Below are 25,864 nucleotides of genomic sequence, written 5' to 3'. Positions count from 1 at the left end.
GAAAAAACTCAGACCAGATTCCTGCCCAGTTTAGTTGGGAGAGACAAGACACACCCATGAGATGGGGAATGAGATAGTATTCCATACCACTGAATTTATGCTGATCTAGTAAGCGTTGAGTTGTGCAGTGCAGACACTGGGGAACTTGACCATTTATAATAAGGGGCTAATTGTGCAGATCAGTGGTTGGGCTGCAGCAGCTGGAGGGAGAGCACGCTGGGGCTCCCTTCCCACAGGAGCCCTGATCTGTTGGGAGGCTCCCCAGTTCCACGCAGGCCCATCCTCTTCTGAAAGCTGGAAGATGGATGAGGCCTTCATTCCATGGTGATGAGCAGGCTGAGCCAGAGCTCCAAGTCGGCAGATCAAAGGACAGACTCCCCGTAGTTCCCTGGGGGCCTAGTGGTTAGGATTTGGTGCTTTCACTGCAGAGGCCTCGGTTCAATCCCTGGTCCAGGAACCACCCCTTGGAATACAAGGAACAGGCTTCCCTTAACCAGCTTGCAGCTTCCAGACCTGGAAATGGTTTATTCTTCTTCCTAGATGAAGTGCCTTTACAAGTTTTCCAAGGGGCAGTGGCCTATCATCAGCTTTATTAATACTTCCCAAGACAGGAAAAGCTGTCGGTGGGTTTGGATCACAGAGAAGCTGGGAAACCTCTTAATAAGAGAAAAGAAACGGAACCTACCAGCTGAGTGGAAATGAAGTGACTGTATGATTCAAAACGGAGACGGAGGGTGTGAGTGCCCTTTGGTAGCTTGAGGGAGCAGCCGAAAGTCTCTCCCCTCAGGGCAGTCTCCAGGGCCCCAAACCAACAAAGAAGACATTAAAAACCTCCAGCCCAGAGGGAGAAGGAAACTGCCTCCCCTCGGTCGTCCCCAGATCCAAGGTCAGCGGAGGCGCACCCTGGCCCCTGGTAAGTCCAGAAAGTGTAGTCATCATACATATAGTTAGAAAGAGCACTAAAGCCGGGGCCGGAAAACCTGGATTTTGCTCTGGTTCTGAAATTTACTGCTGTGCGACCTTGGAGAACTCACTTAATCTCTCTGAGTCTCTTTTTTCCCATTTCTGAAGTGCAACTGTTGGTCCTTATCATCTTTAAGTATTTTTTTATCATGAAGCATTTTATTTTATTTATTTTTAGTTCATTTTTTAGACTCCACATATAAGTGATAATAGAGAGTATTTGTCTTTCTCTGACTTATTTCACTAAGCATAATACTCTCCAGGTCCATTCACATTGTTGCAAGTGGCAGGATTTTATTCTTTTTTATGGCTGAGTAGTATTCCAGTGTGTGTGTGTGTACACCACATCTTTCTCCACTCTTCATCTGTTGATGGACACTTAGGTTGTTTCCCTATCTTGACTATAGTAAATAGAGCTGCTACAAACATTGGGATGCATGTATCTTTTTGAATTAGTGTTTTCATTTTCTTTGGATATATACCCAGGAGTGGAATTGCTGGATCATATGGTAGTTCTATTTTTAGGTTTTTGAGGAGCCACCATACCATTTTCCATGGTGGCTACACCAATTTAATTCCCACTAAGGGTGCACAAGAGTCTCTTTCCTCCACATTTAAGCTCTTTCTAACTGAAATAGTTATGAGTTTTTAAATGTTTCAAGTGTGATGCTCTATGCTGGTCAGAGTTGGTAGGATGCTCTGACGGTGGTCCTCAGTCTAATGCAATTCTGAAGTTCCCATCAGGACAGTAAATGTGGAAGGTCCAGAAAAAGAAACCTTGTGACTTCACCTCAGTGATGGAGGGCGGGTGGAGGGTCCACAAGAAGAATACTGTAATGTGGACTTCCCATCCAGGGAAAGAAGGAAGCATGAAAATACTTTGTTCATTTGACAAAATGCTGAGGATACAGTGATGGCATTATTTCAGAGGCTGCTTGGATGCTTAAGTGGGTCAAATATTATTATTTTAAATAGTGTTGAGAATCCTGTGAGGTTAAACCAAGGTCTACATAAAGAGTCTTATTTTTCACAGCCTACAGCCAATTGCTTTTGGAAAATGGAACTGGCGAGGGAAGAAATGAAAGGCAGAGAAAAATCAAACCACAGTGGGGGACCTTTGCTCTGAGTGGGCAGTGGGATCTCCATCGCTCTTTGGAACATAAAATGATCCTCCTGGAGTTTAAATCAGAGGCCAGATTTTAGAATGGAAACAGTCACTTGGAAGATGTTGCTGCACGTTCCCCACGTCCTGTTTGTTCTGGGTAGGTGGATGTGTGAATTTGTGTGTGGTGTGAGTTATATACAGGCATGTATCCAGTCCATAAAGGGAATAGTATGACTACACAGTCACACTTACCCTTCTCACTTTTGACAACTTCAAATACAGGCAGCACCAAACAAATACACAATAAGCCAGGCATACCCTACAGTAAGGGTCCCCAACCTCCGGGATCCAGTGCCTGATGATCTGAGGCAGAGCTGATGTAATAGTAATAGAAATAGTGCACAATAAATGTAATGCACTTGAATCATCCCGAAACCATCCCCCCAACCTTGTCTGTGGAAAAATTGTCTTCCACGAAAACGGTCCCTACTGCCAAAAAGGTTGGGGACTGCTGCCTTGTGGCATCTCTATAAGCATCATTTTGTGTATGCCATGGCACAGTTAAATATTTAATATTTACAAAAAATCTGCAGTTCACTCTAATAAAAAAAAATGGATTTGGAGAGGTTAAGGAAATTGCTCACGGTTTCACAGTGAAAGAGCTGTGGAATCAGGATACAAATGCAGCCCTGACTATAAAACTCTTTGCACTGAGCCAGTAGCTTCAGACATTGTATCCAGGTGGGTTTAGATGCTGCAGATGGATAGAATAAGAGGAACTGTCCCATCAGAATGTCTTGGCCAGTGTGTCTACATGTGTTGGGACTCTGCTGTACACCACGCAATTGAAGGTACGTGGGTCCCTCCTTCCAAGAGCTGAGACACTGCTGAGTGCAGTAGTTTGACTCTTTCGTTAAACATTATAGAGTGCCCACTGCATATGAGGTACTATGGTCTCCTCTGGGCACTAAAAAGATGAGAGAGACCCTGGTCCTAGCCTCAAGGAGCTTCAGTCTAGTAAGAGATAGATAGATAAGCTAATTAAGATATGATGGACTAAGGATTTATTAATGCTATTGCAAAAGTCGGTATAGGCTAGATTATGCTGCAGTAACAAATTAACACAGAAATCTTGGGGACTTAACACAACAAAAGCTTATTTTTCAGTTATACTACATCTCCATCATGGGTTGACAGGGATCTCGTATAAGTTAGAACTTGACCAGAGAAGCAGAACCAATAATATATTAATAGCAAGGCTTTTATTGTAAGGTGTTGACTTAACACAATCATGGTGGCTAGCTAAGCAAGTTGGAAATTCTTAAGGCAGGCAGGAAGTCAAGATCACAAGTAGGCTGAAACTCTACCGACATGAGCCCTACAGAGTCTCTGAGCTCAGGGAAGCATCTTTTAAAGGGCTCAACTGATTAGGTCAGGCTCACCCTGGGTCATCTCCCTTTTGAGCTACTTGAAGTCAACTGATTAGGGACTTCAGTCACATCCACAGAACTCCTTTGGAAGCAGAGTTTGATTAAATAACCAGGACTCTGGTTCAGTCTAACCAAGGTGACACCTCAGAAAGCATCACAGTGTTGCACATAATTAACCAGGCCCCCTGACGTCCTGGCCAGTCTCAGCAGGGGGAGAGCTGGCATGAACAATCACACAGCTCAGGCCAAAAATGACACATATAACCTCTGCTCATACTCCTCTGGCCCCTCCTAAATGCGGAGGCAAGTCACCGACCCTCCCTTGTGCCACAAGGAGAGGGGAGCTGGCGGGGAATCCCCCGGGTGCTTTCTGAGCATTCTGACCGGCTTTCACCCTGCCCTTCCCATAATCAGGGCGAAACTGACTCTCCGGCAAGATGAGGGCGTGCAGAGACTGCCATGGGCCACAAAGTGTGTGGGGGAGAAGCCAGGACAGAACTCACCTCCCCCTCACTCCCTCACCTCCTCCTGCTTCCCCAGACCTTCCCCAACAGAAGCCCTTCCAAGCCCACACTGCCCTATTCACCTGGAGAAAGCTTACGTCTGAAATTCCAAGAAAGGCACTGGGATGGAATGCTTTAGCCAGACATGGCTGACCTCACTCCGGTAGGACAGACTTCCCAGGGCTAGGAGATCCTGAAGTTCAGAGAGGCTCGTGACCTTCCACATACCTTGTAATCTTGAAGCAGCATCTTTTTTTTTTTTTTAATATTTATGTATTTATTTATCTGGCTGCATTGGGTCTCAGTTGCGGCATATGGAATCTTTTGTTGTGACACAAGGTCTCTCTAGTTGTGGTATGCTGGCTTAGTTGCTTCAAGGCACCTGAGATCTCAGTTCCCTGACCAGGGATCAAACCCATGTCTCCTCTGCATTGAAAGGCAGATTCTTAACCACTGGACCACCAGGGAAGTACCCTGAGGCAGCATCTTAACATCCGCTCCTGACAAGAGGGATAGGCGTGCCCTGCACTTCTGTGCACTGCATTCTGGCAAAGCTTCCATCTTGCAAAACTTACAAAAAACTAAGGATCAGTTTAAAGTGATAAGAATCGATGGTCATAACAAACAAGTGCCATCAACAGGATGTCCTTTAAGTTCAAAGGAAAAAGGTCTGGACAACAGGACCAGACCCGGCCTTTTTCCTTCTCTAACATTTATTGAATGCTTGTTGTATGCCAGGCACTGTGCTAAGTACTTTCCATACAAGGTTTTGCTTAATCCTAGCACCTCTCCTCTGCAGGAAGTCTACTCTTGAACACATTTGCCAAGGTCAAGGTCACCAAGTAAGTAAGCAGAAAAGGCAAGACCCCCTAACAAGTCTATCCAATTCCAGAAACCTATGTTCCTGCCACCAGAGCTGTCCAGCCACAGGAGCCTGAGGGGGCTCTGGGGGCCACCCACGACTGCTGGCCTGGGCTGCATCAGCCTGGAAGGGAGAATCTAAGTCCTCCAAAGGCCCCAAGTTGGGGGGGGGGCAGGATAGGGTAAGCCTTGCTGACCTCTGACCCTCTCCTCTGAAGACCACGGGTCAGACAGGAACCTTGAACCCCCTGATCCCAGGCTGGCTTCCCGATGTCACCACTGAGCCTTGTGGAGTCTCCTGTGGGAATATTCCTTGAAAACCTGCTAAGTGCACTAAATGCTATCAGACGCGTCAGACACACACGCCCAACCCTTGCACCCAGCTGCTTGCGATCTGGTAGGAGACCAGGACAAACACATACTAGAAGGGCTTCCCTGGTGGCCCAGTGGCTAAAAATCTGCTTTCCAGTCCATGGAACATGGGTTCAATACCCAGTCAGGGAACGAAGATCCCACATGCCTCGGGGCAGCTGAACCCAGTGGGCCGCAACTAGAGAGAAGCCCCCACGCAGCACAACCGAGAGCCTGTGTATGTGTGCTGAGTCGTTTGGTCTTGTCGGACTCTTTGCAACCTCTGTGGAACGTAGCCCTCCAGGCTCCTCTGTCCAAGGGTTCCTCCAGGCAAGAATACTGGAGTGGGCTGCTGTGCCCTCCTCCAGGGGCTCTTCCCGACCCAGGGATCAAACCCGCATCTCCTGCATGGACAGCTGGTTTCTTTCCCACTAGCGTCACCTGGGAAGCCCCCAGTTGAAGAGCCTGTACCGCCAAAATTTAAAAATTAAATTAAAATTAAATTAATTGAAAATAAACACATGCTAATAACATGACATAAAGTCTGACATTAACAAACGAAGAGGAGCCGTGAAGACTGCGAGGCATTTGGAGCACTCTGGGGGGTCTGGAAGGACCCCCTTGTTCACTAAACCCCACAGAAGGAGGAAGAAGGGGTCTTTCCAGACCAGTGGGGCAGCCTGAACAAAGCCAAAGCTGGACTGTGCCAGGGGTATGGGGACGTCCTCCAGCCTACACCAACCAGCTGCCATCTGCAAGGAACACGGAGGCACCTACAGATGTAACTTCAGGAAGTCAGTGCTGGGCGCCACCCGCAAACCGCAGCTTGGGGCTCGGAGCTGAGACACACTCCTCCCACGTGCTGGCCCACATCACGGCATCACAGGCAGTTACCCCGGACTCTCCTGCTCCAGGGCCAGCTTCCTGGCTTCAATTACAGCCTTGGGGCCCAGAGCCCCCAAAAGGGGCTGGGGAGCCCCTCAGTGTGACCCTGACAGGTGGGGGTCTCCATTGCCAACCCCCTTTCTTGAGACTCACCTGTCTCCCCCTGACCCTGCCCCCTTCTCCGGGGGTGCTACAGGAGAGACCGCTGCTCTTGGCAGCATCCTCCTTGGCACCCCTGTGCCCCTATAACCATCACCCTCCCCCGCCCCCTCCCCGGTGCCATCCGTCCCCCCAGCACCGCACACACTCGCCCCCTGCCCCCACCTCCCGCCCCTCCCCCACCCCTTCCCCTCCATTTGTTTCAATGAACAGCCCCTTTTATCTATTCTGTAGGTACAAATGAAGCTGTCAAATTTGATCAGGCGCTTGATATGACAGGCTGTGGGAGTCAGGACCCCTGCAACAGAGTGTGCCTTGTCCGTCACAGCCCGCCCGACACTTTCCATAATGCCCAGACTGATGGGATTCTGAGTAGGGCCCAGCACATTTTCAACTCTATTTTGGGTGAAAACCCTTCTTGAAAGATCTTGAAAGGAGCTGGCAGTTCAGCCGCCCGGATGATTAATGAGGGTTGGCTCCGCTGGATGGATTTCTCCGGGTGCCAACCACGTCCTCCCAACAGGCCAGAGGCTGTGGCCATCCACTTCCCCCAGCCCCGCCCCCTTCCCAGCAATACACCGCCCCCCAAAAAAAAGCTTCTCCCCAAACCCTCAGACACACACCCCACCACCACCACCTCACCTCCGCCCACACCCAGCTCTAGCTCTCCAGGCGTTTCCCCTTTCTCTGATACCGGAGCAGTCCCGCATATGGAAAAAGTTAGACGTCACAGCTGGTGAGGCCTGGGGCGGGGTGCGCAGGGCCTGCTGGGGAGCCCTGCGGGCTGCGGGGGGATGGGGCGCGGACAGGCTGAAGAGGGGGGATGAGGAGGCGGTGACCCAGGCTGTCCCTGAGTGCCGTGTCACATGCCCCTATGGCCAGGGGTGGGGCTGTCCACTCTTCCCCCCGTGGATCTCAGGAGCTCTGGGGATGGAAACCATGGGTCCTCCTACACCTCCAAGACTGAAGCATCAACGTCCTTATCTTTCTCTCATCTCAGTGTTTCTTAAATAGGACCCTGGGAACAAGACAATTCCCGATTGGGAAGGCGTCTCCCATGTAGGGCAGAAAGGTTAGCATCCTTGCTCTCAAGACACTACCTGTTGGATTGGGAAAGCAGCATTTATATATACACACGTATTGATACTACCGCATGTAAAATAGATAGCTGGTGGGAAGCTGGTGAGAAGTTGCAGTATGAAAAAGGAAATGGCAGCCCACTCCGGTATTCTTGCCTGGGAATTCCCATGGACAGAGGAGCCTGGCGGGCTGCAGGCCATGGGGTCGCAAAAGCGTTGGACGCAACTTAGTCACTCAATAACAACAACAAAAAGCTGTTGCACAGCACGGGGAGCTCAGTTCAGTGCTCTATGATGACCTAGCGGGGTGGGTTGGGGGGTGTGGGAAGGAGGCTCAAGAGAGAAGGGATATATGTGTACTTATAGCTGATTCATGCGGCAGTACAGCAGAAACCAGCACAACATTGTAAGGCAACTATACTCCAATTAAAAACAAATTTAAAAAATTGACACTACTTGCTGGTATCCCCCACCCCACACCCACCAATCGTGGCAACAAAATACAATCCCAGTGTCCCTGGGGTGGTGCCAGCCCTGGCTGGGGACCACCTTTGGGGTCAAGGGTCTCCTCCCCATCCCTCATGCCTTGAGGACTTCGCCCACGGCCCTGCCTTCCTCAGCTCTCATACCCTCAGCAGGGAGACCCCCTGAAAGTAGGGAAAGAGGAAGTGGGTGCACCCCCACCCACCCCCGACACTGACACCCCCTCTGCTGCTCCCCTCAGGCCCACCCTGCTCTGAACTCGGTTTTCTTCCCTCCTCCTCTCCCATCTCCCCAGCACACTGTGGCTCATCCACGGGTACGGCAAAAGAATGGTCCCCAAAACTTCTTTGGAGTTTCCAAGCTCAGAAGCCTTTAAGAACAGGCAGGTGGAGGGCGGCTGGGATCAGGAACAGGCTGTTTGGTTCTTTCTGAAACTTCCATAGATGTCTTTTTCAAGCCAGGCTCCCAAGTCTGGGGACTCCATCTAAGGAGGAGCTGGTCTCTGAAACCAGGACCATCTCCCAATGTCTCTTATTGGACAAGCTAAGCATCCTCCATGGGGCCAGATCATGAGCAGGGGGGTCCCCAAGAATGCCAAGTCATGCCTACCCTCCTCACACCTCATTTCTTTATTAAAATACAGTTGACTTACAATGTGGTGTTACTTTCAGGCATGGAACAAAGTGACTCAGTTACATATACATACCCCTTTCCAGATTCTTTTTCATTATAGGTTATTCAGTTCAGTTGAGTTCAGTCACTCAGTTGTGTCCAACTCTTTGCGACCCCAGGGACTGCAGCACGCCAGGCCTCCCTGTCCATCACCAGCTCCCAGAGTTTACCCAAACTCATGTCCATTGAGACGGTGATGCCATCCAACCATCTCATCCTCTGTCGTCCCCTTCTCCTCCTACATTCAATCTTTCCCAGCATCAGGGTCTTTTCCAATGAGTCAGTTCTTCACATCAGGTGGCCAAAGTACTGGAGTTTCAGCTTCAACATCAGTCCTTCCAAGATACTAAATATAGTTCCCCATGCTATACAGTAGGACCTTGTTGTTTAGCTATTTTTATATACTGGTTTGTATATATTAATCCCAAATTTCTAACTTATCCTTCCTCTACTTACCCTTTAGTAACCATAAGTTTGTTTTCTATGTCTGCGAGTCCATTTCTATTTTGTAAATAAGTTGACTTGTATTTTTTTTTTAGATTCCATATATGTGATGTCACATGATATCTGTCTTTCTCTGACTTACTTCACTTAGCATGATCATCTCCAGGTCCGCCCATGTTGCTGCAAATGGTACAATTTCATTCATTTTCATGGCTGCTCACTTCCCATTTTCTCCTCTCCCTTTCCTTCTGAAAAAGAGAGACAAATCCCTTAGTTTCCCTACCCCTAGGCCACCGGGTAAATGCCCAACCAGCTCTGAGATCATCCAGCCGCCAGACAGACCCAAGGTGTTAATTCCACATCATCTCCTGAGCATCTAAGACACACCTGGCACGGGGCTAGCCTCCAGGTGTACAATTGTGAGCAAAACGACACTCAGCGCCTACCTTCATGGCGTTTACAGACTAATGCAGGGGAAAAACTAAACAAAATCAATATATAATTATAAACTGTGGGGCTTCCCTGGTGGTCCAATGGTTAAGAATCCACCTTGCAATGCAAGGGATACCAGTTCGATCCCTGGCCCAGGAAGATCCCACATGCCAGCGGCTCTAGAGCCCATGCACCACGACTCCCGAAGCCTGCAGGCTCGAGAGTCTGCGACAGGAGAAGCCACTGCATTCAGAAGCCTGAGCTCCACACCTAGAGCATAGCCCCCGCTCTCCACAACTGAAGAAAGCCCGGATGCAGCAACAAAGACCCGCTACAGCCAAATAAATCAGTCTCTGAAAAAGCAATCATAAACTGTGGTGGCAGCAATGGCAAACTGTTTCATGGTGCGGACATAGAGGGCGTAACAAGGAATCCTCATTTAGAACTAAGGTGGTCGGGGAGAGTCTCTGGGAACGTGACCTTGTGGCTGAGCCATGAAGGCTGAGTGCAGTCAGGCAGGTGGGGCGGGGAAAGTGTCTCGGGCTCAGAAGTCCACACCCAATAGGCAGCCAGGTTTTCCCCTGCTATGCAGACACTATCCCCTGTAGCTGTGCCCCCTTGGAAGGACAAAAATGCAGCCTGGGCCCTGGAATAACCAAGAGGGGATGAATTGGGAGAAGAAGGGATGCTGGGGCTAAGAGACCAGACCACTCAGTCATCCCACGCCCAGGGCCACCAGCCACGGGAGCAAGGCAGGGCTGCAAACCCGCACCAACCAGAGCGAGACGGAGGTAGAGCTGGCGCTGCCACGACCTCTCAGAGTCACGGGGACACCCCTGGACAGGGCTTCGAGGTTTTTCCAGCTCCCAGAGCTGTGGCATGGACGGCTGCTGATAGAGACCGAAATTCAACTGGTGATCACTCAAATCAACCTATAATTACATGGTTCTTGCCTGGAATGTAAAGCTTGAAGGGGAACTCAGCCTTCTCTCTTTCTGAAAGATATATTTTTGATGAAATAGGCAAAGGTGTGTTTCTTACTCTTGGAAACCCATGGGTCTTATCTACCTAAGGCCAAACCTTTAATCTGGCTTTCACGTCCGCCACAAAACAGCCCATACAGACCAGCCCATCCAGATGTTCCTTCTTCCCTTTCCCACGAGTTCAATGGTCCTTTGACCCCAGCCACTTGTGGGTTTCCCTTGCTCTGAACCCCTTGAGCCCCTTATTTTATACTCTTTCTAGTTCCTCTCTATAAAAGGACCCCTCATCACCCTCCATACGTGCTAAGTCATGCTAAGTTGCTTCAGTCGTGTCCAACTCTTTGCAACTCCCACAGGCTCCTCTGTCCATGGGATTCTCCAGGCAAGAATACTGCAGTGGGTTGCCATGCCCTCCTCCAGGGGATCTTCCTGACCCGGAGATCCAACCTGCATCTCTTAGGTCTCCTGAATTGGCAGGTGGTTCTTTACCACTAGTGCCACCTGAGAAGCCCTCCACCAGCCCATAAATTCCTTAAAAGCAAGAAGGATCTTTTATTCATCTTTGTGTTCCCTGAGTGCCTAGGACAGCTCCAGGTATGTGGTGGACAGTCAGTGAAAGTTTGCTGAATTCTATTTAACTGGAAAACAGCAAAAGGGTTTAAGTATTGGTCAGCATCTATGAACTGAAGTCCTTAGTTGGGTGAGAGAGGAGACCCAGGGGTGAAACTCAGAGGAGGGACCACAGACAGAGCCACCAGGGAAGAGAGAAAGAAGGCATGCCCTGCACTGATACCTGAGGTCTTTCCTTCTCATCAGCACAGAGCAGGAGAGGTGGTCCTGGGGACAAGGTGGTCACCCTGGGGATCCTGGTTGGAGTGGCGAACCCTCAAGGCAGGCAGGGGAGACCTGCATGGAGACAAGGCCATCATTGACCTGCTTCTCCTACCAACTCGCCACAGTGGCTGGAATTCCCCCCACTCAACTCATTCCTTGGAGTTAAGGAACGAAATCCTGAAAAGACATCATTAGGTGTGTTTGTGAAAGGGGTCCAGGGAGAAGGCGACGTGTCTGAAGATATCAGTGCTCACCTGTTGGGGAGCAGCCTTCACCTGGGTAGGCAGAGAACGGAGGGCTGCTGGGAACGAGACGTCGGCTGGGAAAGCTCTGGAACGTGACCATTTTCCCAGATGCTCATGTCCGAGGAGGAGCCAGCAGGCTCACAGCACATGCACCAAGAATGCAGAGAAAGAGACTCCCCAACAGAGAGCAAGCCTGGGGCCACACAGACTCTGTCTCTGAGCCCCGTCTCACCCACTCAGAGTCGCCACCACAAAAGGGAGGGACCCGGGTCCGCGTTCACTACTGCCGCCCCAGGGTCCAGTCCATGCCTGGCACTTCACAGGCACTCAGTGGATATTTCCGGAACAAACAAATGGATGAATAAGGCTGCAGAGAGGTGCTGAGATTGGACCCCAAGGAGAAACAGTCCTCCGTCTCAATTCTGCAAAGGGACCCAGAAGACCCGTGGAAATTCAGGCCCACGTGGCTGGAAGCGATCCCCCAAATTCGTTAAGTGGCCTCCCTCCCATCTACCAGACACGGGTCCACTCCTGAGGACGCACTTGACGAACTGACCCCACCAGCTTTTGGAACAGAACCGAGCTCCCTGCTGTCTTTCAGAATTTCTTCAGGGAGAAAAAGAATTTTCCTGGCCGTGGGGCCAAAACAGAAAAACAAGGCTACATAAAACAGGCCTAAGAGGGTAAGGGTAGGCCAAAAACAATACGCTCCTCTCTCCCCTGTTTTTTTAGGACCTGGGCTCCTTTCCGCAGCTGGAGGAGGAGAAGGAGGGGAAGGGGAGGGGGACAAAGGGGAGGAGAGGGGCTCAGCCTAAGGACCCCCGCCCCTCGCCAGGACAGGGGCCCTCACAGGCAGAGAGTCAAAGAAAAGTTTTCCGAGACTGATTACCAAGAGGGTAACTGGGTCCACGGAGCACATGTGAACAGGCTCCTCGTTTCCAATTCAGGACTGTCAGATGGTGATTAATGACTAACAGCCACAGCGCGGCCTTGATTGCCAAGTGCCGTATTGTTAATACTGACATTTAATGATGCTGGACACGACTCCGGCACAATTCCACACCATCATCCGCAAATAGCGTTCGACGGACTTAATTGGTTAAGTGTTTGTGAGTGTGTGTGTGGGTGTGCATGTGTGTGAAAATGAGAGGGAGGTATAAAAGGCAGAAGAAAGAGGTGAGATGTCTATGTGTGAATTCGCCCTACACTCACGTCTATGTTTTCATAGGCGTCACCCAGTTGTCACAGGAGTCAGGGAGAGTTCAAACGACTGTATGTGCAGACACACAATATCACCTCAGCCCTGACCACGGAAAGGTCTCGAATACAGCAAGACGCCCCCAGCCCGCCCTCCCCACCAGCCCCTCTTTCTGACCCCTGCTGTGGTCACCGCCACCACCAGCACCGTTTCTCAGGGACAGCTGGGAACTGGCGCGTTTGTGCAGTTAAAACACATGAAAGCGTGCTGAAAGAAGAAGTTGTCTGGAAGTGGGCCTGGATCCAGGGCTCCCGAGAAGCCACTTTTTCACTGGACTCAGATCAATGGTCCCTTGGCCGCCTGACTGGGCCGGCCCTGCTCTGCCAAGAAGGAACTCTTACCCCCCATTCCGGAACTCAGCCCTCTCTTAGGAGAGGAACACACTCCATCCTAATGTTCTAGAAACAGAGTCCTGGGCAACAGGGACAGAGAGATGGCGCCCACCAAGGATTCTTGGGGCCAACTGAGCAAGGTGACAAAGGGCACAGGAGCGAAGATCCAGGCAACAAGAGGGCGGATCAAGTCAGGGATTCCGTACTCGTGGAATCCTGGCTCTACCGAGACGGAGGGAGGAAGCAGGAGGGGAAACCCAGGTAGCTGCGATCGAGCTGGGGAAATAAGAAGTATAGGAGAGCTGCGGACCGTGAATGCTGAAGCCAAAGGAGTGGCCCGATGCTCAGCGCCACCAGCCTTCAGAGGAAGGGCTGGAAATGTCTAGAAAAGGCAGAGAATATGCAAAGTACTCTAAAAGATGGCAGCCCTCAGGTAGGAGGAGCTGGGCAGGCTGTTCTCCAGGCAAGGGTTTTAGAAAGTTGGACTCACATGAATTCCCTTTGAAAGGCTTGCTCCTCTGAATGTGAGCCCTGGCACTGCCCTAGCAGTCCAGTGGTTAAGATTTCACCTTCCACACAGGGGGTGCAGGTTCGATTCCTGGTTGGGGAGCTAAGATCCCACGGGCCTTGCGGCCAGAAAACCCAAACATAGAGTATGTGCCCAGTAGTGGGACTGCAGAAGACACATGTAACCCAATGTTCATTGCAGCACTATTTACAATAGCAATGACAAGGAAGCAACCTAGACGTCCATCATGACAGATGAATGGACAAAGAAGCTATGATATGTGTATACAATGGAATATTACTCAGCCATAAAAAGGAACGCATTTGAGTTCATTCTAATGAGGTGGATGAACCTAGAGCCTATTATAAAGAATGAAGTAACTCTGAAAGAGGATAACAAATATTTTTGTAGATTAACTAATACATTATTTATTAACTAATAAGTATTAATTAATACTAATACTGCAGAGAATCAGCAGCATAGGTCCTGCTGCTTTTTTCCATTTGGAGCAGGGACCTGACCAGACATCCGGACAGACTCAGTCTTCAGGCTTTTCTACAACGGGAAGGCCCCAGCTGGATGGCTTTGCAAGGCTCACCTCCAGCTGATCCCTGCTGTGAGCTGAAGCATGTGGGTCACAGAAGTAGGTGAATCTCTCCCTTGGGTGTCCCTGATCTTGGGTCTTTGTTCCAGCCCAGTGATTGGGACCGAAACACCCCATGTGAAAAATCCCATTTATCACTGAGGCCTGCACGGTGTCATTACCACCCAGCTGGCCTTCGTTCGGTCCAGCACTCCTGACCTCTCCAACCGCCCCCTCAGCTGTGGGAGGGTCAGCCTCAGAAAATAATAATCAAAAGCTAACATTCTTGTGACTCTAGACCTAGGGGTCCCCCTGCTGTGAACCCCCTCCCCTTCCACATCCCTCAGATGAACCAGTACATCTTCCCCGCCTGGACCCCTCCTCTTTGAAATGACAAACCGTTATGCACTTTCCCCCTAGCTGCATGTTCTTTCTCCTCCTGCCAAAGCAAGCTTTTTTCCCAGCTTCATCAAGCTTCCTCTCACTCTGAACTTGTAGGAAAGAACCGGGAGCCCAAAGACCTGGTTCCAGCCCCCCCTGCTCCCTGGGTGACCCAGGATGACACACTTCACATACCTGGGCCTCGGGTTTCCCACTCACAGAGGCAGAGGTCTGGATAAGATGGGTTCTTAGCAGGGTTCTTTCCAGCTGGGACACTGTGATCTTGTTTCAGAGGATCGTTAAGGGGATAACGAACATTGTGTTATTGAGGGATTTACAATAATACACGCACATTTGGCAATAAGGAGTCTCCTTTCTGTAATCGCCCACCAGCGTGTCTTTGTAAATGTCCTGTTGCCTTCTTGGTTCCTGGTTTCCTTGGCAGATTGGGAGCAACACGAGGACAAAGTTGACGGTTTCTATTTCTTTGGTATCCTTCTTGGTGACTAATACTCAGAGAAACCGCTCAACAATGTTGCTGACTGGGTGACAGATTGATTACCCCCCTGGCTGCATGTTCGTTTAAATGGACTTGTAAGAAACTGACCAGAAAGTGGTCACCTTGGCTTCTCTTTCGGTGGGTGGGAGAGGGGGGCAGGGAAGGCGGGGTGGAGGTAAAAAACTTCTTTTAAATATGCAGGTCTCACTTCTCTTAAGGAAAAAAAAAAATACGTTGCCTCGTTGAAACTAGCTGGATTTGGAAATTCAAATGGAATTTTTAATACTGCCTTGCAAATGAGCACATACCAGCATGCCCAAGGCTTAATTCCATTCCCCAAGTGCTTACTGAGCGTACTGCGCGCTGAGTGCCAAGCCCTGCTCAGTAGAAGGGAGGAGTACAGAGGAAGAAATACTATAAAGTAACAAAGTTTTTTTTTAACAGACTTAACAGGGCTTGGACATCAAAATACTGTCCCACTCAAAATGGACAGTTTGGAACGACATACATTTTATTCTATTCTCTTACCTTGCTCAAAATACCTTGAACCTCTTTTAAAATCATCTTCAAAGCCCTTCACATACCTTACTGGCAATGACAAAGTTGTGTGTGTTGATTAGGGGAGATAAATGTCTCTTTCGGGGGTAGAGGCGCTGTGCTGCGCAGCATATGGGATGTTAGTTCCCCAGCCAGGAATCGAACCTGTGGCCCCTGCAGGGGAAGCTCAGAGTCTTAACCACTGGGCCACCAGGCAGTTCCAAGGGAGAGAACTGTCTCTTGAAGCTAAGCTGGAGGGTCAGGCTTATTCAGTCCAGTCAAGAATCTAAATAATGTTGTATTAGTCGCTCAGTTGTGTCCAACTCTTTGTGACCCTGTGGACTGGAGCCCACCAGGCTCTTCTGTCCATGGGATTCTCCAGGCAAGAATACTGGAGTGGGTTGCTATGCCCTCCTCCGGGGGATCTTCCCAACCCAGGGATGGAGCCCAAGTCTCCTGCACTGCGGGTGGATTCTTTACCATTTGAGCTACCCAGGAAGCCCAATCGAAATAATGGGCATCTTCTAATGATACTCTTGATCACACATACGATAATGCACCGCCTTCCCATGTGAATGCTTTGAAGGTCCTCTTTCACTGACTTGCATGGGCTCGGCCGTGTCTGGAAACACTGATCTCATGATGGACTTCCTGGCTTATATCTTTGCCGACGCTCTATCCCCAACCCCCATTGTCTATTTCAATCCAGCAGCCCAAGATGTCTTTTAAAAACACCACTCAGATCATGTCACTCATCTGCCTGAAACTCACAAGGGCCAAAGCCCACACGGTGGCTTCTGAGATCCAACATGGTCCAGATCACTGTTGTCTCTCTGGCCTCCTCTCCCATCACTGTCTCCCCCATCACTGGGCCTCATTCACATGGCCTCCTTGCTGCTCCTCAAGAGGCCAGGCCTGCTGCAACACAGAAATCTTTTTGCTGTCTAGGGCTCTTTTTCTCCCAGAGATCCACTTGGGCACACCCCTCATTTCCTTCAAGTCTTTGGTCAGTATTCACCTTCTCAATGAGACTTTGTCAGACCCTGCATTTAACACCTTCCATTTAATAACTTTGCACACAAATGCACACACACACACTCATCTACTCACTCCTGATTCCTCTTACCCTGTTCTTCTTTTTCTTTTTTCCCTGGTACTTATACTTTTCACTAGACTATGGAATTTACCTATATATATTATTTATAGTGGTTATTGTTGTCTGTATCATCCCTGCCTAGAATCTCAGCTCAAAAGAGCTAGATCCTCTGTTCGGGATTAGTTGAATCCCAAAAGCCTAGAACTGGCACAGAACTGGCACTCAATAAGTAATATGTTGAACTGAATTGAATTGAAGTCCCAACTTATATATAGTCCCAGTTTCCTGTTGCTTACAGATCTGTTGCCGGAGTCTAGAGAAACACACATGAAACTGACCGAACATCCTCTTTCTTCTTAGCACTTGGCGCTGACCACCCGAGCTCCTCTTTTCCTCTACTGCTGCCCAGTCCCCCGTCAGCCCACGCCTTGGGTTTTGGAAACCTGAGCCACCCCATCGGCCTCCAGGTGCTCAATGACTTACTCGGCAGACAAAATCTATATCAAGAGACATATACCATCACAAGCCAACGTGGCAGTATTTGAAGCCGTCTCGGGCCCACCACCTGCCACCTTATGCCATGACCTACATGTGGTAGGTCACAATCACATCAAATCTTACGAAAAGGAAAAGGTCAGCCTGCCAGGAGTGAAGAAAGCTTTGGGCAAGTACGGCCCTGCTGGTGTGGAAAACACCGCAGAAAGTGGAGCTACAGATAGTAAAGATGGTGATGACAGTGATCTCTTTGGATCCGATGAGGGAGGGGAAAGTGAAGAAGCCAAAAGGCTAAGAGAAGAATGCCTTGCACAGCATGAGTCAAAGTAAGCCAAAAACCCAGCCCTTGTTGCCAAATCTTCCCTCTTACTAGACATGAAACTTTGGAGTGATGACACAGATACGGCAAAACTAGAGGGGTGCGTCAGAAGCAGGCAGATGGCCTGGTCTGGGGCTCTTCTAAACTAGTTCTGGTGGGGTACGGAATTTTAAAAACTTCAAATACAGTGTGCAGTGGAAGACGACAAAGTTGGAAGGAATATACCAGGGGAGTAGATCACTGCTTTTGACAAGTATGGGCCGTCTATGGATGTGGCTGCGTCCAACAAGTTCTAAAATCCATCGTGGATCAGTGCCCTTAAACAAAAGCCTGAAAGACCAGAAAGGAAGAAAGAGAAAATGACCAAACCGTACAAAACAACTCCTGACGAAGTGGAATCCACGGTGAAGCTCCCGGAAGCATGGTGGGGATGAGTGCAAGGCTGAAGGAGAGGGGAGGGCTGAACTTTCTGTCCAGTCAAGCAAATCTTCTCTTTGTCTCCAGCACATGCCCGGATCATTTCAGCCTCTGCTCATCCGCTCATGTCATCCCTCTGCCTGAAGTCTCCTATCCTCCTTGCCTCCTCCCCCAGACTCCAACACCCATGGACACTCAGCCCAGCCCTTTCCTCTACACAAATTTCCGTGACTGCTCCAGCCCTCCCTGACTTCTCCCTCCTCTGAGCTCTGATTGCACCTACTTCTGGTATTAGACCATTTAGTCGTCACATAGAAACATTATGTGCGACTAATGTGTATTATTTCCCCAGCTCAGGACCACATCTTTTGCTTCTTTCCTCTCTCGAATAAGACTGTACTTCACAGTAGAAGCAGCTGACTTGAGTGGCACAGCTGGTCAGTCAACAGGCAGACAGAAAGGAGGAGGGCATTCCAGGCGGAGGAAACTCGAAAGCAAAGACATCGTGGTGGGAATCGATGTGATGAGTGCAAAGATGTTACACCCAGAGTTCTCAGCCCACCAGAGATTTTAATCACCTGAACGTATTTCCATGGGGGGACCCCATCCCAGACTAATGTTATCAATAAGAATATCAGAGAGGACTTCCCTGGTGGTCCAGTGGTTAAGAATCCACCTGCCAATGCAGGGGACACTAGTTTGATCCCTGCAGACCAGGGATCTTCCCAGACGGAAGATCCCACATGTCGCGGGGCAACTAAGCCCGCGTGCACTGCAATGACTGAGCCCACAAGCCACAGCTACTAAAGTCTCAGCACCTAGAGCCTCTGCTCTGCAGCAAGAGAAGCCACCGCAATGAGAAGCCCTCACACCACAGCAAAGAGTAGCCCCACTCACCACAACTAGAGAAAGCCTGCAAGCAGCAACAAAGAGGACCCAGTGCAGCCAAAAAGAAACAAGCAAAAAAAAAATATTTTTTTTGTCACTTGTTTAGAAAAAAAACAAAGAGTATCAGGGAATGTGGCTTAGGCGTCACTACTTTTTAAAGGCTCCCCCAGTGATTCTAATTTGAAGGTAGAATTAAGAACAACCACAGTATTAGAAGAAAAAACAGAAGGAAATAAAAGAAAGAGGAATGTAAAGAAAATTGTGAAACAGACCTTAAAAACTGCTCTTTTCCACTTTGTTCCATTTGGTAGTTGGTCATGGGAATTCATCTCTGTCACAGCAGTCTGGATGGATCAGCTGGGAACAGACGCTGCTATTCTCTGCCGTGGGGAGAACAGACGGTACCAGCTAACGTGGGCCAGGCCAGGTCAACCTTTGCCCGTGGGATTCCGAAAAGTGTGAGGAAACTAGAGGATCAATTCAGATCACTTGAAATTTTACGTTATATTGTCTCCCCATCCTAGGTTTTAGCCTTCAGTTTCCCCTCTCTTGTGCCTGCCCATCCTAACAGCCAAAAGAAGTATTCAAATTAGAGTCAGGCTATCATTTCAGAAAGTCCTGGCTAATTCTTCACACCCTGCTCCCTCTGTTGTTGTTCTGTTGCTAAGTCAAGGGGGAACTCTTTGCCACCCCATGGACTACAGCCCACCAGGCTCCTCTGCTCATGGGACTTCCCAAGCAAGAATATCAGCGTGGGTGGCCATTTCCTGCTCCAAGGGATCTTCCTCACCCAGGGATCGAACCTGCGTCTCCTGCTTGGCAGGGAGATTCATTACCACTGAGCTACCAGGGAAGCCCTCCACTTCCTCTTGGTGCTTTGAAATGGAGCCGAAGTTGCACCGCCTGACTCTAAAGTGTCACGTGGCTCAAGCGCATTGAGGAGCAGGCCAGGAACTTTGCAGAGCTGGCGAATCCTCACCTGGCCTGGCCCATCACCTTTCCTGAGCTTGGTCACTCCCGGTCCACTCCGCGGACCAGGCGACTCAGCTGCACTTCCCGAAAGCTGCCTTCAGGGGGCGCCAAGACAGACCCGCTCGGTCCTCCCACGCACAAAATATCACTGTCAACCAAGTCGCCTGTCGCCAAATGCCAAGGTTCAGGACGAGGCTTGACCATACAAGTGCCTCTGGAAAAGGACACGGGGCTAACATTTAGAGCAGGGCGTAAAGGATTGAGATGAAAGCTTTTCCTGAGCGGAGATCTGCCTGGGGGGCAGGGGGTATGGGGCAGATCAGAGGATAAGGGGTGGGAAGACTAGAAAAGTAAGAGAAAGGGAAATAATGTTGGCACCTGGGGGCTGCAGGAGGGAGAGAAAGAGGGGTTGCCAGGGAGTGCGAGGGGGTGTGGAAAGACTAGGCTGGAGCGCTGATGACAAGCTTTCCCCAACCCCACGCTCCTGCTGGCCAGGTTCCAGCCTGGATCCCGGGGGGCCAACGTGGGAGAGGTGGGAAGGGGCGCCTCCCTGCACCTCCTCGCTTCCTGGTCTCCGGGCAGGAATCTGCTCTGGCCGACCTGTGGCCTGTCCACGCGGAACCCGGCCCCTGGAAAAGTGGAGGGGGATGGACCAGCCCCCAGCAGCGAACCCCATATATACCAAGAGGTAACCTGAAACCCCAGAGCTGGGCCAGGGGGGAGGGGGATGGGGGGCCGGGATGAGGTTTTTCCACTTCCATTCGCAACTGTCAGGCGGGTGATTAATGACCAACAGGTTTGGAATCGCCTTTATTGCCAGATCAGTATTGTTGCCCGTGACAGCTAATGAGGTTGGACAGGCTTCTCCACACTGAGCTTTATGGGGCCCGGCTCCCTCCCCTGCAGAGCTCACAAGCCCTGCCAGCTTTTGTGCACTGGAATGTTCCAGCCCCACCACCCCCACTTCATTCTTCCAACACCACCTCCCTCCCACAAGTGTCCTGAACCACCATCTCACCCAGAATCTGCCCCAGCCGCAAAATGGGTACCAGGGGTTTCCCATCCCAGCCTGCTCAGAGACCCAGCAGTTACACCCACTCCCCCAGGAGCCCTCTCCCCACCCCTGCTGGAGCTGGAGCCCTGGGTGCTGGGGGAACTCAAGAAAGAAAGGAAGGGAAAGGAACAAAAGCAAACCTTTACCTGGGTAGGGGAGATCCCCTGGAGGAGGGCATGGCACCCACTCCAGGATTCTTGCCGAGAATCCCACGGAATGAGGAGCCTGGCGGGCTGCAGTCCATGGGGTCGCAAACAGTCGGACAGGACTGAGCGACTAGCACTGCACCGTAGAGCCCTTAGGTTGAAAACAAGAAGAGGCTTCTATACGCCTGCTGTATAGACAGTCTGCCCAGCGACCCTCACAAGCCATTCCCTGGACAGCTGTAAAACCCAAAAAGTGTGTTACATACTTACCACTTGAGTCCAGCAAATGTGTTGGGTGAGTCCAGCAAATGTGTTAGGGTAAGGATGGAGGAGTTAGAGAATTTAGGAAAGGAAGTTTAATAACAGTTACTAATGATTTTTAGCCAACCACCATAAGCCTAGATACACAAAGCCTGGTTTCGGTGCAGAAAGCATCTTGGTCTGAGATCTCCAGGTCAGGAAATACTGGCTTTGTTTTCTACTCTCCTTCAAATAATCTTTACCTTTGTGCTGGTTCACATCTTGATACGGTTAAGCACGTGTTTGCCTGGGGTTTAATATTTGAAGGAGTTGGAGCAATGTAATAAGCAAACAGCTTAAAAGGCCCAGAAAGACCCCCTCAGCTTAAAAATCTATTACTTTTCAATGTGATATAAATGTATTTTGCTTCTGCTCAGAGCAATTTCCGAGTTTACTCTTATTAAACCAGGAGACGGCTTAGCAGAGTTCTTGATTTATGAAACACATACTAGATTCATTAAAACCTTAAAAGATTTAATACATTTTATCAGGACATTAAATCTGGGCAGGCTTTTTAAATCAAACACCTGCCATATTTCATCCCCCACACCCTGTACACTTACTCAAGAACACTAAAATGTGAACTGACAAACATTATGGGTGTTTCAGGCCTGATTTCTAAGTGGCATTAAAGTCCTCCCCTCCAAGATTTACAGCCCGGCCTCTCCCCACGTCTCATCTTCTGAAGAACGAGTGATTTCCCTCTTTGGAATTCGTTTCAGTAAGATGAGCTGAGATCTACATTACAAGCATATACACCAATAGTTTTGCTCTTCCTGTCCTGTGGGCTTCCCTGGTAGCTCAGTGGTAAAGAATCCGCCTGCCAATGCAGGAGACATGGGTTCGATTTCTGGGTGGGGAAGATCCCCTAGAGAAGGGAATGGCAACCCACTCCAGTATTCTTGCCTGGAAAATCCCATGGACAGAAGAGCCTGGTGGGCTACGGTCCATGGGTTGCAAAAGAGTCAGACATGACTTAGTGACTGAGCACATGGATAAATACATGCAGAGCAAATGCCATACACTCTTTTTAAAAATTCCTAATATTATGGATTCAAAGATTCAAATGAAGGTGCACCCCAGGCAATCCAAGCCAAGCCACACTTCATGCCATCAGGCCTCCAGCATAGTTTCCCAGGGTAGCTGACTCCTTTCTCATCACTCCATCACTCCCCAAAGCACTGTGGACATTGATCAAGTTGCCTCTCTGAAGACATCCTCCCCTTTGCCCTTTGTTTTTCCAGGAGTGAAATTAAAAGGTTGGATTAAAATCACAGGCAACAGTGTATATGTCCATCAACAGCTGAGTGGTTAAAACAAACTGTTGTACAACTGTGTCGTGGAATATTACACGGCAATGAAAAGGGAACGACCTCTTGATCTAGTTAACAACGTAGATGACTCTCCAAGTAATTATTCTGGGTTAAAAAAAAAAAGCTAGACATCCCCCTCCCTCCAAAAGGAGTACATACGGCATGATTTCATACATACATAATTCTACAAACTAAGCTAGAATAACAAGGAGATGAGTTGGCTTGGGAATTAGGGATCATGGAGAGGGCTGGGAGAGAAAGATTACATGGGGCATGAGGAAATTTAGGGTGTGATGCATGCATTCATTATCTTAACTGTCGTCATGGCTTCATGGGTATGTGTGGATATCAGAACATCAAACTATATGTTTTATGTGCATTTTATTGTATGTCAATTATACCTCAATAACGCTGTAAAAACATATAGTCACAAAATGATCTCTAGGGGACTTCCAACTCAATTTTGTTTTCATGATTCCTCTTTGATCCTTTTACAGAACTCCCTTGAAGAAATGTCATTAGCCCCAAGCAAATATCCTTTTGTTGTCACAAGGCACCAGTCCTGGGTTTGCCAGCTGGAAAAGTTCTGAGTAACTCTCGTAATAATTAAGGTTGCCGTTCTTCAATCCTCTTCCCCAACCAAAATCTTACTGGGATCAAATGTCCTAAAAGATGACCTCTATTCTCTGCTAAGGCATTAGCTAAAGAAGAAAAATCAAAATGAAGAAAAACTTTTTCCAGCAACTTCCACTCTTGTGATATAAATGAACCAAAGGCAAAGATTTTAAGAGCTGCCTGGTTGCTCAAGGGCTAATCCAGTTATTGATGAAAAGGGTTCTAATATGGGAAGAAGGCGTCTTTTCCATTGTTGGAGGGGCAGCCTCACCAACAATTAACTTGTTGGAGGACTAAACAGCCATCCAGAGCTTGTGGGATGTGGATGGTGGAGGTGAGCATGTTTTCTCAAAATCCTGCTTCAACTTCCAAAATGAACCAGCCCAACTTAAAGTTCCACAATTTCTGACCACTGATCTACATTCCTGCAAAGTCACACCTGAAATAAACATAGTGTGTGTGTATGTGTTTTAAGTTGCATCATTATTTTCTAATTCATTTACTATAATGAAGAAATAGACTTGGGGTCGTTTGAATTTATGGGCTTCCCTGGTGGCTCTGAAGGTAAAGAATCCACCTGCAATGCAGTAGACCCAGGTTGGATCCTTGGATCACGAAGATCTCCTGGAGAAGGGAATGGCAACTCTGTCCAGAATTCCATGGACAGAGGAGCCTGGTGGGCTACAGTCCACGGGGTCACAAAGAGTCGGACACGACTGAGTGACTAACACTTTCACTTCATTTGAATCTGGCCTTGGCAACTTAAAAGCTTTGTGATTTGGACACTCCTTTAACTTCTCCAAGCTTCAACATCCTTCTCTAAAAAGAAATCGAACTCAAAGAGCTAAGCTGAAGCTTCTATAAAATGGGAAAGGCACAGGGCCTGGTATGTGGAAAACATTCAGTCATGCTTTATGAAACCTGTATTGTAAACATTTATGGAGGTATCATTTTGGAATCCCTTATCACTTCCTCTGATAAGCCTTCATCTAGTTACAACTCAGAACCATACAATTCAAAACCGTAGACCCTAGAGCCCATCCTTCTCTCACTTTCTGTCATATTAATAATCTGAATTCAGGACTTCTCTTGTGGTCCGGTGGTTAAGAATCCAAGCTTCCAATGCAGGGGACACTAGTTCAATCCCTGATGAGGGAACTAAGATTCCACGTGTCTCGGGACAACTGAGCCCTCACTCTGAAACTACTGAGCTACAAGCCAAAATGAAGATCCTGCATGCAGCCACAACTAAGACCCAATGCAGGCAAATAAAAAATTTTTTAATTATAATAATAATCTGAATTCACAGACAAGAACACATTAAGGAAATTTCCTATTTAAAACAGCAATAGCTAATGCTTATTGGACACTTAAAATGGGCCAGGGTTGGTTGTACATGTTTTTCTCGGTTTGTCATTTAACCCTCACAATAGTCCTGTAAAGTTGACCCCCATTTTACAGATGAAGAAACTGAGGCACAGATAGTCATTTTCCCAAGGTCCCACAGCTAGTAAGAGGCTGGGGAGAGGAGGGGGTGCAGGATTTAAACATACACAATTTCACCGTGGAGTATCTTGCACTTTGCCACTCCTCTCTACTGCAAGTTTTTTTTTTTTTTTAATGTATTTTTAAACACAGACCTACCTCTTTGGTAATGTTGGGTATGGAGTCATAAAAATCACAGGCCTCTTAAGAGTTTTCAGAAATACTGTGTGTTAGTCGCTCTCAGTCGTGACTGACTCTTTGAGACCCCATGGACTATAGCCCACCAGGCTCCTCTGTCTGTGGAATTCTCCAGACAAGAATACCGGAGTGGGTTGCCATGTCCTTCTCAGAAATATTAGATCATCACTTAGTTATGGTTGTAGGCTGGGCCATAACTAAATAACCCAGATCTGGTAAAAGTCTCCCGAGAAAGAAACCCCACCACTTTCGTTCATAGATCATTCCAAAGTTTAATAGTCAGGAAATTCTTAAATGACAACTAATTTAACTCTTTTATCTGTAAGCTAAGTCCCATTCCTCTGGCTGATAAACCCCAACATTTCCATTTCTCTTATTCATTCACTCAACTGTTAAGGAAACATCTGTTAAGTGTGAACTATCAACAAAACTTTTATTAAGCATGTGGGGCCCAGTTGAATCACTGAACTTGGAGAGGAAACGCTCTCAAGTTCTGATAAGATCAATCGGGAAACTGGCCAAGCCTGTGCGCACCTGTGTGTGTTGGAGGTGCGGCTGCAGTGACAGGGTGGACAGAGAGGAGACCCTCACTCACCAAGGTGAGCACACAGATCCAGGCAGCGCCATGCAGCCCACTTTGGACTTAACATACAATGAAACCTCTCAGACAAACTCACCTAGCGCAATCCCCCAGGAGGTGGCGAGAGAGGAGGTTGGAAACTGGCCAGTCTCCAGTAGCCATGTCTGGAAAACCTACCCTTTCCTTTTCCTGGGTTCTAAATCTGTCCAACACCCCCAGCTTGCCATCTTCCCTGTGTAAACTGCTTTCTAAGTACAGAAGACTGTAATTAAGTGGACTCTCTCTCCCACGAACACAATAACTTCAGCGGCTGAATTAGAGAGGTCCTGGTGTGATGCTGTTGACCAGTGAAGGCTGCAGACTGGGAGACACGAGGTATGGATGTTGGCTCTGAGTCCGCTGTGCTGCAGTCTGTTTTTACTGAGCACCTAAGCGCCTGGGATGCTGAAGGAAGACCCT

General features: G+C 48.8%; 2 long non-coding RNA genes and 1 pseudogene across 2 annotated transcripts; 2 read left to right on the top strand and 1 right to left on the bottom strand.

Annotated features, from left to right (window-relative positions):
- Positions 1-8,425: 8,425 nt before the first annotated feature.
- Positions 8,426-13,009, bottom strand: LOC145518912 (uncharacterized). Its single transcript, XR_014063452.1, has 5 exons — positions 12,805-13,009; positions 11,439-11,851; positions 11,144-11,256; positions 9,078-9,183; positions 8,426-8,837 (listed from the first exon to the last, which is right to left on the bottom strand). It is a non-coding gene; the product is annotated as an uncharacterized LOC145518912 (long non-coding RNA).
- Positions 13,010-13,108: 99 nt separating this feature from the next.
- Positions 13,109-23,616, top strand: LOC145518911 (uncharacterized). Its single transcript, XR_014063451.1, has 2 exons — positions 13,109-13,280; positions 23,025-23,616. It is a non-coding gene; the product is annotated as an uncharacterized LOC145518911 (long non-coding RNA).
- LOC145517057 (elongation factor 1-beta pseudogene) lies at positions 13,439-17,781 on the top strand (annotated as a pseudogene).
- Positions 23,617-25,864: the final 2,248 nt, after the last annotated feature.

This window comes from Giraffa tippelskirchi, chromosome 8, assembly GCF_054371585.1.
Source record: "Giraffa tippelskirchi isolate mGirTip1 chromosome 8, T2T-mGirTip1v1.2.pri, whole genome shotgun sequence".
Lineage (NCBI taxonomy): Eukaryota > Metazoa > Chordata > Mammalia > Artiodactyla > Giraffidae > Giraffa > Giraffa tippelskirchi.
The sequence above is the reverse complement of the archived record's forward strand: the minus strand, read 5'-3'. Positions and strand labels throughout refer to the sequence as shown.